Source organism: Anastrepha obliqua, chromosome 5, assembly GCF_027943255.1.
Source record: "Anastrepha obliqua isolate idAnaObli1 chromosome 5, idAnaObli1_1.0, whole genome shotgun sequence".
Taxonomy (NCBI): Eukaryota; Metazoa; Arthropoda; class Insecta; order Diptera; family Tephritidae; genus Anastrepha; species Anastrepha obliqua.
In genome coordinates this window covers 22,354,694-22,370,382 of record NC_072896.1, presented here as the reverse complement: position 1 = coordinate 22,370,382, position 15,689 = coordinate 22,354,694, and positions in this window count along the sequence as shown.

The window sequence follows — 15,689 nt, the reverse complement described above, 5'->3', positions numbered from 1 at the left end:
GGGAAGTATAAACATACATATGAACGCCCCTATACACATACAAGGGATCTGTGTTTGTGTAGGTTTGTTTGTTTGCTTCCTTGTTTGTATAGATGCTGTAGCTGTTGTTTAAAGAGTAAAATAAAAATTAAAATTCGTGCAAAAAATTTGATTTTCTTTGTTGTATAAAACAAACTAAATTTATGTGAAAAAGTGAGAAGGTTGACGAAGAGAGCGTGAGAGCGAGTAATAGGGTTAAAGAGAGCGAAAGAGAGAGAAAGAGCGATAGAGAGAGCAATGGGGGACAGCACGTGTGAAAGGAGCTTTTACCATTTGCCATGTTTGCCAAGTGTATTGTTTCAGCGTCGGAGCATCGCTGTCGATGGCGAAGTAGTCACCTGCTTTACGACGTCTATTAGGCATCGACCTGCCTCACTGTTGTGGCTTTGTGCAAGTGGAATTGTTGTTACAGTGCTGCAACAATAGTTACTAAACAATAGGCTAAAAAATTTGTGTCATTGAACTTTGCAATTCTAGCGTTTTTGTTATTGGCGTTTTGTTGTTGCTACTATTTGGTTTGCTTGGCTTTTCCTTTTCTTCCGCTTTTGTGTAGGTTTGCCATTGTTGGCATCGACGCCTTTGTTGTTGTTATTCGCTATTATTGCTGTTGCTGCCTTTGCTAGTGGTTTGTGTTTGCGCGACAACAACAACAACAGCTACAACAGTAGCCGTCAAACCAACGACCGCAACAATAGCAAACAGGCGAGGCAGTCACCGCCATCGTCGCCTCGCTAGCAGCGACAGCAACAGCGACAGCAACAGCAACAACAACAGCAATTCTATTACCTACAAAATATGTAACAACAGCAAAAGTTAATAGAACAGCAACTGTAGCACAATAACAATACGAACAGGAGCAGCCACAACAACAATAACAACAACAAAATAAAGTTGATTGTTACTAACTGCTCCTAGCTGCTAGCTAGCAGCCCGGCTGGCTGCTTGGCAATCGAAGTGCCACACCTCAATGGGCGCTCACTGAGTCAACAGCCATTACCTTCGCCACTTTAGAAGTTCTTGCAGGGCCAAAAGGGTCCACAAAGCGTCAGCTGACTACGAAGGTGGCGGAAGTGGGCGTAGGAAAGTGTATTACTTGCTTAACGTGTGCTATGGACTTTGTGAGTCTGCGGCAGGCATAGGGATGCGACGCGTCTGCTAGGGTCCAACGGCCTTTTGTTCGTCAAACAATAAACGCTTCGGCTTCAGTTTCAGTTTCAGCTTTAACTCATGTCGCTAGCTGCCATTGCGATGTTAGCAAGTTTTTGCTGTTTTTGGTCGCTAGTCGAGTGTTGTTGTTGGCACTGTTCAGTCGAGTCCTTTGTTAATACAATTATTGTGTTCTGGTTACATACATAGTATAGTACATAAATAGTATTAGAAAAGTCGGTCCGCCGAAGGCAGCACTGCTTTGATTGCTGTGTGCGCTCAAATGAAATTTTAATCTTTAATAATAATTTTTGTGATTTAATAATCTTAGGAATACCTAATTATGATTTATTCATAAAAATACTTTATTGAGTTTTGATATATTTTGGAAGAAATATATGTTTATAATAAATATTACTTGGTGACATTTTCGGAATTCCTTCAGACTGCTTCACAGTTCGCATACAGATAGAGCAAATAGAGTAAGATTTTTCGACGCAAGTACGAAGGATTTAAACCAGTCTCAGTAAAAGTCTTTCAGAATCTATACCGATGGTTCTAAGATGAACTGTGGTGTGGGAGCTGGCTTCCATTCGGAGCCACTCAACCTATCTCAATCAATTCGTCTTCCTGACTATGCCATCGTGTTCCAGGGCAGAACTTTTAGCGATCAGAGAAGCATGCAAATCACTAAAACTCTACAAGGAAGTTTGTGCAACAGTAGCTATCTTCTCAGACAGTCAAGCAGCTATAAAGGCCTTAGACTCCAACTCCATTTCATCCAAACTGGTTTTACAGTGTAGGGAAGAGCTGGTATTGCTTAGTAATTGGCTTGAAATTACTCTTATATGGGTTCCCGGGGTAATGAGATAGCGGATGAGCTAGCAAGAAAATGTTCGACACTAGACTTAGCAGAGGCGGTGGCAATCTCCACCCCACTGAACACATTAAAAGCATCCATAGCTTCACACTATCTTGCTTTAGCCGAAAGAAGATGGAAGCAAATAACTACTTGTATTACAACAAAAAACACATGGCCGTCATACCAAATCCATGGGACGAATAACCTGTTAGGATTTTCTCGGCCAAACATCTCACGCATCACTGCAACCCTTACAGCTCATTGGAAAGTAGGGGAGCATGCAGCCGGGCTCAACCTCTCCTTTAAACTCATCTGCAGAAGCAGTCAAGCGGAAGGGACGAAGTAAAGTCTTTTCCACTATTTATGTGAATGTCCGGGGCTAGGTAGGGCACGACTCCGCTCCTTCGGTAAGCCTTTCCTACTCAAACTCAGGAGATCTCAGACATCGAGATAAAGGATCTGCCGTTATACTTGGACCTCACTAAATGGATCTGACTTGGAAACAAAAACAAAAACCATCATCACACGAACAGTGGTAGTAAAACGGTGCTGGACACTAATTAGGAGTATTGCAGTGGAAATATTCAACCACTTCAACAACAAAATACAACAACAAAAGTCTTTCAGACTCTGTAGATTTTGCTCTCGCTGAAAAATAATTTATTGCTTAAAATATTTTTAATGAATTAAAATTTGTAAACACGAAATAAATACTTAAGGGGTTAGGGGTAGTCAGAATTTTCAAAAAATTTGATTTTTTTTGTTGCATTTTCTTAAAGTATAATACCTTAAAAATATTGTGTGATTTCAATAAAATTTTTACTGCTTTTGAAAAACATAAAAAACTCGTGCCTGATCGAAGGATTTTTTTTCAAAAATTTCGTTTTTTTTTACAATTAATCGTCAGTTTTATTCTCGAAAAGCCTAAATTTATGTGAAAAAGTGAGAAGGTTGATGCAGAGAGCTTGAGAGCGAGTAATAGGTTTAAACCAAGAATGATAGAAAGAAGATTGCGCCCATCAAGAGTGCGTGACGTCACGTTTGCCGAGTTGTGCAGTGTTGCCAACCATTCGCAATAAATTTAATGCTTTTTATACCCAAAATGCGAAAATTTTTAAGTTTCGTTTTTGTTTTCTGTTTTTTTAATTCAAAGTTACCGAAACTGTAAGTTAAAAAAAACTATATTATTTAACAAAAGAAGGTTAAAAAAGGTTACTCTGAGAAGATTTCAGTGCTAAAGAAAATTTGTTGCCCCTTATAAAATTTGATAATTTGAAAGTGAAAATTTAATTTTTGGCTTCTTTTAAGGTTATGCAAGAATATTGAATCTTCTTCTTCTCTTCTTAAGATTGAAAACATTTTTACACACTTTAAAAAGCGTTTGAGCTTACTGAATGCGAATTAAAACCGTAGAGGTGTAATCGTTTCTTCCGATCATCAATTCTTAGTGGGGCGTAGGGCATTAAGAGGTGTATTCATAGTAAACAGAAGCAAAAAAATACTAGAAAATACTAAAGAAACCATACTGAATTTTTACAAAAAGATTTTGTAACATAACCTCAAATATAGTAAATACGTCGTTCCTTTAACAAAAGAGTCTCGCTTAACAAAAAAAAAATCATAAATTAAATTGTACATAACCATAACACATTTATTTAAAAAAACGCACATTCTAAAGACAATTTGACACGCATACAAAGTTCTTTAAGTAATTCAATAAAAGTTTCGTATTTTATTTTCTTTAAATGGGCATTTTAGTGCGTTTTTATATCCAAAGCTAGGCAACACTGCAGTAGCGCGAGAGAGATTTGACACCGACAACAACTGCAATCGCGGGCAAAGCTAGCAGATGTTAAAAAAAGTAAAGCTAAATAAAGTTGAGTGAATTATTGAACTAATTTTTAAAAAATGTAAATTTTACAAAATTATAAACATTACTTTTAATTAGAATAGGCTAGAAAAATGTCATGAAGAAAAAACTAAAACTCCGAGACTAAATAACAAAAAAAAAAAGGTAAATCAAGTTACGAAAATGGTAATCTCTCCATACTGGTACTAGAACCACGTTAACTCACGTCAACTCATTGTCAAATTTGCTGAGCGCAAAGTAACAGCACCACGATAGGCGCCATCTCATTATTCTTTCCATCAGAGGGAGAGCAATGGGGGACAGCACGGGTAAAGGAGCTTTTACCATTTTCAAAACCTATGAATCTATACAATCGTGGCGTACCTAACCCCTTTTCAAAACTTCGCGACTGACCTATAGGACCTCGGAGATCAATCCAAATATCAAATTCCAACGATTTCCCCTTATAATTATTCAAATATCTGTTATAGAAACAGACGTAGCTGTTATTGGGTTTCGCGCATTTTTGGCGCTTCGATGCCTTTGCGAAGAGAAATTTATGCACCGAATTCCGTTTAGATATCTTCTTTATTTCTTTTGCTTAAATTAAAATCTGCATTTAATTTTTTTTATTATAGGTCAAAGGATAGGTGTACCTATCTAGGTACCATTCCTAGGGAGTGACCGATTTCAGTCATTTTTTTAATTTTTCTTAACAAACCTGCAACTGAACTGCATACTAAATTTTATTAACCTATTTCTCCTTCTATGTCTTTCCCCTAAAAATGTATGAAGCCGTACCACTGTGCAGCGCACACCAGAGCCATATGACAGGCATATCAACAAAAAAAAAAAAAAGCATAGAAGCCAACTGCCAGTGTAGTGTGTCGCTAGAATAGTCTGTAAATCAAAAAATCAAGTTCGATTCTTTTTTGTGCTTCGATCTAAGCCTCTTTTGCAGCTCCGAACTTCGTTTGTCTCCTACTCTACTTTCGCCGGTTTTTGCTTGTTGCGACGCTGTTTGCTAGTTTTTGCTACAATGTTGGTTGTATATACATACACACACACATAAATTCTTTTTTAGTTGCGTTGGCTATAGTGCAATTGAAGGTTTTAACTTTTTACGCCTGAGCATACGAAAAAACGTGTCCCATTTTTCATAGGAGCTAAGGCGGCGGTGGGCTAGCTTTGAAGATGAATGTCCTATGGCAGTGCAATTTGCAAGTACGTATGTACATTATTGCATATATGTTAACATACCCCTATACATATATATTTGTACATATTGTTGTTGTTGTAATGAAAATTAGGAAGACACTTAACCTGCAGCAAAATCCGTTGGCACCGAATTGGTTCCCTCTAGTGAATTTCGCGCTGGTTTGCTGACTCTTTTCTATACTTTGTAAGCAACTGCTTAATTTTATACGGCGTTTCCTTAGAAAGTACCAATTATTCGCCGCGATATCCATTTTCTACAGTTTGGAACTACTATTAAATTCAACTGATGAGAACTGGTACACTCTGCTCTCTTTTTCGGATAGATTCTAAAAAGTTTTAAAGCTGAGAGATTTATATTTTCGCGAAACAAAATTTTATTTTAGCTCGCGCTTCGGGAAGTACTAGTTTTGATTTTTAGGGCAGGCAAACCCATTTGCAGTTATTTTCCAAATTTAGTTTAAAATATATTAATATTTTTTATTTTGTCGATTTTTTTTAAGCCAACAATTCCTAGTAGGCACAAGCAGAGTTGACTTTTTTCAAACTAAGGTGTCCAATAGGCAAATAATTGAAGGAAATCAAGGATTTGATGCTCGAAAAAATTGGTTTATTTGTATGCTTGAGTATAAGAAGAAGTAAACCGAAAAATTTTTGAAAAAAATGCTATAATTTTGAAATTTATTGAATGTTGAAAATAAAACATCTTCGGTTCTTCAACAATTTTATAATTGTTTTTTATTTTTTATTATAAAATGTAATATACTTTGATTTATTAGTAATATAAAAATTCAAGAATGACAGAATATAACAGAATGTCAATAGAAAGAAGGTGCACGTTGCTACAGTATTGCCAGATTTCAACACTCCTTCTCAACGTGGATGCTTTTTTTACATTTAAATTATGATTACAAAATATTCATATCTTTTGTAAACTTCGTATGTTTAATTTTTGGTAGGCTTTTAGTGAATATGTCAGCTGTCATCTGATTCGTCTGGCAATATGATAAAACGATTTTACCGGCATTTACAAGTTCGCGTATGTGATGATACATATCTCACATCGATTTGCTTAGTTTGGTTGTGGTACACAGGATTCATTGCCAGCTTCTGTGCACTTTGGTTATCGATATGTAAAATAATCCGTTGATCTTTCCAGAAACCTATCTCAATCAATATACGTTGAAAATAAACTGCTTCTTTGGCGGCATTAGATGCAGCCATACAGTGCAGCTCAACTGAATAGGTTTGACTTCTTTTTTAGACTTAGAACATAATATCTTCATAACGAGTACTCGGATTTAAACCAAATAAATTTTGTTAAGTAAAACGATCAATTATTTATAAAACACAAAAGTTTTTTTTTTGTGTGGTTTGGTTTTTATATTGTTTTAATTATATTTTCAAAAACATTGCTGAAAATCTACTTTATTTTTGGCTCAAGTGAATAGGTTTGACCAACAAAACTATAAAAAAAAATTATTCTCAGCAATATTTCATGGCACTTGGTAACTTAAATAATAAAAGACACTATTTCTGCATTATTTAATATTTGGTATGACCACCCTTATACTTAATTATTTCAAACATTCGAGTTGATAAGGAATCGTAATATTTTTCAATTTCACTCAGTGAAATAGTTGACAAGGCTTTTTTAATCGCTTCAACCAGGGTCGCCGAGTTTTGAAAATGTCTTCCCCCTTCATACACTCTTCTGGATAAAAGTCCCCAAATGTTCTCGATAATATTTATGTCTGGCGTGTATGGCGGCCACTCGAGCAAGTTGACATTCTGGTCCTTAATCCACTGTTTTGTAACCCGGGCTGTATGGATGGGGGCGTTGTCTTATTGGTACGTTCAGTGAATAGGTCCAAAAATTTCGAAAAACTGGGGAAAAGCCTTTTGGAGCACAGTCTTGTAGACATTTGCATTCATCTTTGATGAAACAAACTGCAGTTCGCAAGTTCCATAAAACGATATGGCTCCCCAAACCATTACGCCTCCTGTACAGGGGTGATGACGACTCAAAAAGCATTCCTCTTTTCGCATATCGTGAAAATAATAGTTGTAGCCATCCGATCCGTCGAGATTGAACTTTTTTTCGTCGGAGAAGACCACAGCCTTCCACTCTTTGTTCCATGTCATGTGATCCCGCGCAAATCGAAGTCGCGCTTTTATTTTTAATCTCTTTAAGTGTTTAGCACTCCGAATAACTCGTTTTACCGTTGCCAAACTAGCATTTACAACGCATTCATCCCTGATTTTACTGGCAGAGAGGTGGGAATTTGAAGCAGTTCGAAGGATAAGTCGCCTCTCTGATGCCGTTGTAGCATATTTTTCCCTCCTTTCACTTTTTTTTCCATAATCGGCTTCATTACGAAGAAAATTGCTTACCTCGTTTTGGCTTCGATCAAACTTCTTTGCTATTTCATTATGTTTTAGGCCAGATTCAATATAGACTTTAATTTAACCTTTTTCAAAATCTGTTAAAGACTTTCCCCGACCCATATAAAAAAAAAAAAAAAATGGTAGCAATTACTTTAAATTTAAGTAGACTAAAGAAATTATATGTTTTCAATCACGCAGTCTATCAAAAAGTGAAGTCAAAGTTGTTAAACCTAATCAGATGAGCCAAAAATAGACCACGCATTTAGCGAATTTCACGATGAAAGCAAAATTCTGATTTACCGTTGCATAGAACCCGTTACATTTTTTGTCATATTATGAGTAAACAAATGAATGTTCAAAACAAAAAGGAAAGAAGGGAAAAATGCCATCGGAACAAAGAAAGAAGAAAAATAGAAGAAATAATTTTCTTACCTATTCAGTTGAGCGGCACTGTATATTCGGCCTCTGTGCTGCTTAGAGCAATCGTAGTCTGCATTTTGGACTCCTAGGACGTGGCACTATTCCCATAAAAGAATACGAAGCCAGTATATGACTTTCGGTCGTGAGGATCACTTCACCGCGGGTGGATTGCCACTTGTGTGGGTTCCACCTGAAGTATTATCTTTTCAGTTGTGTATTACCTGCTGTCCCATTTTTATTCGGGACTCTTCCTTAGCCAGTTTGGTTCGCGGATGGCCCCCTGATTCTATGCCAACTTTGAGTCATCACACGAGTGGCCTTCCCTGATGGGGGTTTTCGAAATACCAGGGCCTCCCTATCCAACACCTGAGATGCGCCCGATGGGAGATCAGGCAACTCCTCGCGGGAAGTTAATACTGGTTTATATTTATTTTACTTAGTTTATATGTAAAAACAAAAAGAATGAATTTCTTGCTAATGCACAGTATGCACGAAAAACAAAAACTAAAATGAAAAATATATACATATATCACAGTGTGTACATATGTACATATATAGCAACTAATAACTATAAAGTGACTCACTCATTTCTCCTTCATTCTTCTAAATCAAACAAACTGTCATGGAAATTGTCATTAAATTGTTTATTCGTTGTAAAATATTTACACTTAACTATTTAAATTAATAAATTCCACCATTATTCTGTAGAAAGAAGAAGAAAAAGCAAAAACGATAACGAGAACGACTTTAAGTTCAATTTAAAAATGTCAACGCCATTTTTCGCATTCAACAACCCCCACAGCAAGCGAGGCTCTGTCGAGCGGTAATCTGATATCCACAGCACTGCTTAGCTCACAGGCACATACATACATACGCCTGTACATACATACGCCCGTATATACACACACAAACATACATAAGCACAAACTACACTTGCTTAAGTGGATTACTTGCCTGCCTCTGTGCCGTTCTGTTGATGCAGAAAGAATTTAAGATGCTGCTACAACAACAAACCCCCAGTGCTGTGTGCCGCCATTTTTAAAACGGATATTCTTAATTTAATGTGAAGACGTACGCGTAATTTAGTATCTCAACATCTCATCCGCTGCAACGGTGACAGACACCAACCAGTCGAATGGAGGCGCACGCAGAAAAACTCATTTTGTCGTCGTCGCTGCTGCTGCTGCTGGGAGAGGCGATGGTGTGGAGGCTGGCCGTGCAACATGGCTGGCTTGTTCGTAAATTGACAGCCAGCCAGCAGCCAGCAGCAACACGCAAATTGCAGTTAATTCAATTTAAAATTTTAAGTGACTGCAATGAAGAGAAAGGCAGCAGTAACAGCATAGCGAATGTGCTGGTTGAAGCAGCTTGTCATGTGAGTATGTGAATGTATGTATGTATGTATGCATGTATATGTATGTAATCATAACTACGAAGTGTGTGTACGTGAATATGTTTACAAGTAGCGGAATATGAAAATGATTTTGCAAGATAAATAAAAATATAACATTTTTTTTAGATCTTTTAATCATGAATCAAAATTCAGCATACACGGCAGCCCGTGAAGGTACTGACTGATGATGATGTGATGGATAAATTTTGATAAGAAATTATTGTTTTTTATTTAATAATTATTGGGAGTTTACTTTAAAAACTAGGTTAGGTTAAAATGATTGTTCGAAGAGTACGCACACTTGGACGAAGAATGAAATTCATCCTTTGTGATCTTTCAGAACAATTTCAAAAAAAAAAAAAAAAAATTAATAACTAAAAATACCTTATGGGGATCCAGAATAACAAACACGAAAGGAAAAAATCTTTACGATGCAATAATAGAAAACAAAAGTGACTTTTTAAGCTCTGGAGAACCAACTTACTGGCCAACTGATATGCGGAAGCGACCTGATTTAATTGACTTTTATATTACGAAAGATATTAAAAGTGAGCTACTGGAAATAAATCCAAGCTTTGACCTCTCATCTGACCATTCTCCAATATTCTTAAGCTATGAAACCAGTCCTATCCTAAACTACAAGACACATAAATTTTACAATAATTATACGAACTGGAACTATTTTCGTGAAATTATGGAGCAAAGCCTTAACATAAAAGTCCCCCTAAAGAGCGAAAAAGAAATAGACTCCGCAATCGCATACTTCAATGACAGTATAGTGTATGCAACAACAACTTCCACACCTATAATCAAGATGAGTAACAACAAACACAAATTACCCCATAAAATCTTGGAAAAAATCAGAGAAAAACGAAAACTAAGGCAACAATGGCAATCTACACGCTCACCAGATATCAAAAAAAGGATGAATATAGCAGCAAAAGAAATTAAAGATATATTAAAAGTGGACAAGGACGAAAAATTTGAAAAATATATCGCATCACTGGGAGCTACTAGAGCTACAAACTATACACTATGGAAGGCCTGCAAAAAAATCGAAAACGCAGTTATGCACCAACCCCCTCTAAGGACAAGTACAAATTCTTGGGCGAAAACACCAAAAGAAAAAGCAAAAATACTCGCTGATCATTTAAAAAAAACATTTACAAATCAACATAACAACCAAGACATTGACAATTCTGAATTTCATGCCCACCTCACAAATAAAATAAATATACCAATCAAGAAAATAACTTCAAAAGAAATTCGTATAGCAATTGAGACAAAAATTGACGTAAATAAATCCCCAGGATATGACGGAATCACAGGAAGGATTCTAAAGGAGTTACCTGACAAAGCAACTCTGTAATTAAGAAATGTATTTAACTCAGCATTACGAATGAAGTATTTTCCACTGCCTTGGAAGGTTGTTGAAATCATCGCAATACCCAAACCTAATAAAGATGCCTCTGAAGCTTCTTCATACAGACCAATTAGTTTATTACCATTATTATCTAAACTTTTTGAGAAGCTTATACTTGACCGCCTTGACCCCATACTACAGGCGCGAAACTTATTTCCCTCACACCAATTTGGATTTCGTAGAAAACACTCAACAATAGAACAGGTACATAGAGTAACAAATAAAATATTATCAGAAATTGACAAAAGAAATACATGTGTTGCTGTGCATCTTGATGTAGCGAAAGCTTTCGACAGCGTGTGGCACAAGGGATTAATATTTAAACTTAAACAGTATCTTCCACTCGACTACTATTTGTTAATGAAAAGCTATTTAGCAAACAGATTCTTTTATGTGAAATATAGAGACAAATACTCTAATATACAACTCATGGAAGCCGGTGTACCTCAGGGCAGTGTACTAGGGCCTGTACTATATGTGCTGTACACAGCTGATATTCCCCTGCCTGCAAGTATCGACATGATAGCAACTTTTGCAGATGACACTGTCCTATTGGCAACTCATAAAACCTTAGAAGCAGCAACAAACAAGTTACAACAAATTTTGAACAAAACACTAACATGGTTTAATGCTTGGGGTATACAAATCAATAGTGGCAAAACAATTCATGTAGTTTATTCCAACAAGAAAGTAAGACACAAGAATCTGACAATAAACCACTCACAAATCCCAATAGACACCAAAGCAAGATACCTTGGAATGACTATTGACTCCAAACTTCTCTGGAAAGAACATATTACGATGAAAAGAAATGAGGTAAAAAACAGATTCCGACAACTATATTGGCTACTTGGCAGGCGCTCGAAACTGTCATTGCTGAATAAAATACTTATATACAAAACTGTGATTGTGCCAATCTGGGCATACGGCATAGAAATCTGGGGTACTGCAAGCAAAAGTAACATTAACATTATTCAACGACTACAATCAAAAATACTCAGAACTATAACCAATGCACCTTGGTACATCCCAAACGAAGACATTCATCGCGATCTCAACATCGAAACAGTAGCAGAAATCATCCGCAAACGCAGCACATATCATATTGTCCGTTTAATGAACCATTCCAATAATGACATGCGACAACTCCCAACAGCAGAAAGGGCAAACTCTAGGCGGCTCAAACGACCAACCCCAACTCAGCTGATAACTAGAATAATTTAAAGCTATGCACATACCTACACTTGTAAACTCACACAAAAACTTAACTCAAATGTAATATTGATAATGATTAATGTTATAAAACCCAAGCTGCAGAAAGAATTACTTAGTGTCATACGACAGGTGTAATTAATAAAGGAGGCAAAAAAAATAACTAAAAATAAATTTTAAAAATCATTTTAATAAAACTAAGAACTCATAAAAAATTATATTATTATTATAAATAAAGACCCACAATTGAACAACTGTTTAATGAGATATTCATATGTATGTAGATACTTGTAGATATGCATTTATTTATAAATTAATATGTAAATAATTATAAAAATTAAAATTAAAAAAGAAAAAAAAATTTGATTAAATTAATCAACTGTTTATTTATTTATTACTAGTTATATAACTATAAGTAGTAATATTACAATTAAAAGGCACAAAGGCCATTGGCCACATAGAAAATTATTTAAAAAATAAAAACTCAATGAATTCATTTATTTTTCAGCTTAGTTAAAAAATGCTTACATTTGAATTAAGTATGAGAATAATTATAAGCTCCAGTTCATTTTTGCTTAGTATTTTGTAGACCGACTATTAATTTTGATCACTTTGAACGAGGCTCTGAAGAGTGTCAGTAGGAACTTTCTTCCGTGAGCTGGTGATCCTTTACCTAAGTTCAGTAACATTTTCAATGGTCGAATTTCCGGACCGTAAACTTTACTTGTCAGTGCTCCTTACCAATGAGTAATAAAGGGTCTTTCAAAAGTGATGCCTAGGTGTCAGTAGGAGGAACTCCTAGATGGCACATTTTGTATTTCAATTTTGACATTTGTCATGTAGACAGATGTACAATTTTACACAATAGAAGAACGCGTTAAAATGATTGACAGAATAATTTTTTTAATTTTTTGTAAGTCCTTGTCTCCCTTTGATAACTTTAAGTTCCCTGGACCTGACGGAATATATCCAGCAATGCTTAAAAAGGAGGAGATAGGCTGATTGAGGCCCTGAAAAGGATCTTCACAGCCTGTCTTTCACTTGGTTATATACCATCCCAATGGCGACGCGTAAGAGTAAAAGACGACTATTCCCTAGCAAACAGTTTTAGACCAATCAGTTTGACATCGTTCGTGTTGAAAAGTCTGGAACGAGTGGTGGAGAAAAATATACGAGTGGGGGTATTGCCGAGAAGTCCACTTAGTGGAAGTCAACACGCTTACCAGAGTGGAAAATCATGTGAATTAGCCTTACATGATCTTGTTAGCAAGATTGAACCAGGGCTGGAAGTTGACGAATACGTAATGGACGAGTTCGTGGACATTGAGGGGGCTTTTGATAATGCCACTTTCGGCTCAATATGTTCTTCTGCAAAACGACACGGAGTTAATCAAACTATTGTAAAATGGGTATATTCCATGCTCTCTGAGAGGCTGTTAACCGCTGGTGATACCGTCAGGGCCAAACAAGGATGTTCCCAAGGGGGTGTTCTTTCTCTGCTGCTGTGGTGCTTGATCGTAGACTCTCCACTAGCGGAGATGCAGGAACTCGATTTTCATGTCCAAGCATATGCGGACGATGTCTGTGCGCTAACATCGGATAAATCACTAAGTAGACTTTGCACGAAAGTGTAGAGGATTCTGAACAAAATCGATGACTGGTGCATGAGACAAGGTCTTTACGTTAATACGAACAAAACAACCATAGTCTTGTTTACACACGTTTCACTGAAGATGAATCGCGCATTGAGGATTTTTCAGCAATGCCGCCGAGCCTTTGGTAAAACCTGGGGTCTGAAACCTGCTGTGGTCCTATGGATATACACAGCACTTATCAGATCAATCATCACTTACGCTTCTGTGGTCTGGTGGCGACGGAGCATGATTACAACCTCTGGTGATGCCCTGAATGCTATGCTTGATTTGACCCCTTGGATCTTAAGATACAACAGGAAGCAATAAAAGCAATGTGTAGACTCCATATACATGGTTTCTGGCACGAAGACGGAACTTCGGGACACAGAGAAATCTTTAAGTTGCTATCTGAGCAGTATCCACTGTTTTTGGCACCTACAGATGACCTGATACCCACAGTTTCATTTGGAAGGAAATTTGATATCAGATTTCCATTGCGTGAGCAATGGAGCAATTCAGAATGCATGCAGGGAGGCTTGACGGATGTTTTCTTTACCGATTGGTCTAAGAATGAAATAGGGTCTGGAGCCGGATGGTACTTAAACGATAGTAATAAGTATCATTATGCTATGGGGGAAATGGCAACTGTTTTCCAAACGGAAGTTTTAGCTATCCTGAAAGTAGCCGAATGGATAATCGAGAGGAGATGGAGCGGAAAACAGATTGGAGTTTTCTGTGACAGTCAGGCTGCACTGAAGGCTCTGGAGAACGCGGAGCAAACCTCAAAGATTGTTAAAGAATGTAAGAAGAAGCTTAATTCGGTTGCAAGACGAAACAGGCTTGTACTTATATTCGTTCCAGTGGATCAACGGTTCCCCCACAAGGGCCAGAGCCAATAATCGGAATCAGTTCCGCACGAATCATGAATTGGATCAGCGATTACTTAGGTAATCTACATAAAGAGCGATGGTCCGGTCTAGAACGCTGCAGAACTGCAAAGGGTTTTGTGACAAGTCCGAATAGAAAACTGTCAAACTTTCTACTAAAACTTAGAAGGAAAGATATTCGGTTGATGGTCGGTATCATTGCAGGGCACAACCCATGGGGTCAGCATATGACCACCATTGGAATTATTGAGGACCCAATGTGCCTGTCTTGCTTAGAGAAGGCTTTTAGCACTGAACACTTTCTCTGTGAGTGTGCTGCCTTTGTTAGAGCACGGCTACGAGTTTTGGGTTCCGATGTCATTAGAAAAAGTAATATTCGTTCTCTAAAACTGGAGGATATTTACAGATTTGCCAAAGAATATGGAAAATTCTCACAGGACTAACTATCTCTATCTCTGTCTCTATTATTTCCTATCTCTTTCTCTGATACTTTTTTCTCCTTCCCTCCTTGACTATATTTCCCCTTTCCAGAACTTTAAATATATACAATGGGCTGTTTAGCCTGAGATGCTTTCCATTTCAATTCAACCGGGCTATTCGGGTCATGTTCTTCGATTTCGATGAAACTTAAATATTTTGCTCTCTGGTCAAAATAATGAGACACGTATTTTTTTGTTCGCCCGAAAAAAAATTTTTTCAAAAGTTATCGGCAATTTTGTTTTTCGGCTCAAACTCGATTTTTTTTAATTATATAAGAAAAAAATTTTTTTAAACGCCCATAACTTAGTCAAATATGAACCGATTTTAATAATTTTGGGTTCAAAATGATCGTAATTACTTACACGAGCGACTTCATGTAGAAATAATTGCAAAAAAGTAGTTGAAAATTTTTTATTTAGCAAAAAAGAAAAAAAATTGAATTTTTTTCGAAATTCAATATTTCAAAAAGTGTATTTTTGTTTTTTTTATAACTTTTTCCAAATCAAGAGGACACCTCAAACTTCAATTAAGCTGAATGCCCAGTAGCTAAAATAAGTTGTTATTGAGTAATGAATTTTTGAGTAAAAAACCTGTTTCGCACTTTTTGTTTTTTGCAAAATAAAACATTTTCAACTAATTTTTTGCAACTGTTTCTACATGAAATCGCTCGTGTAAGTAATGATGATCATTTTGAACCCAAAATTATTAAAATCGGTTCATTTTTGACTAAGTTATGAGCAT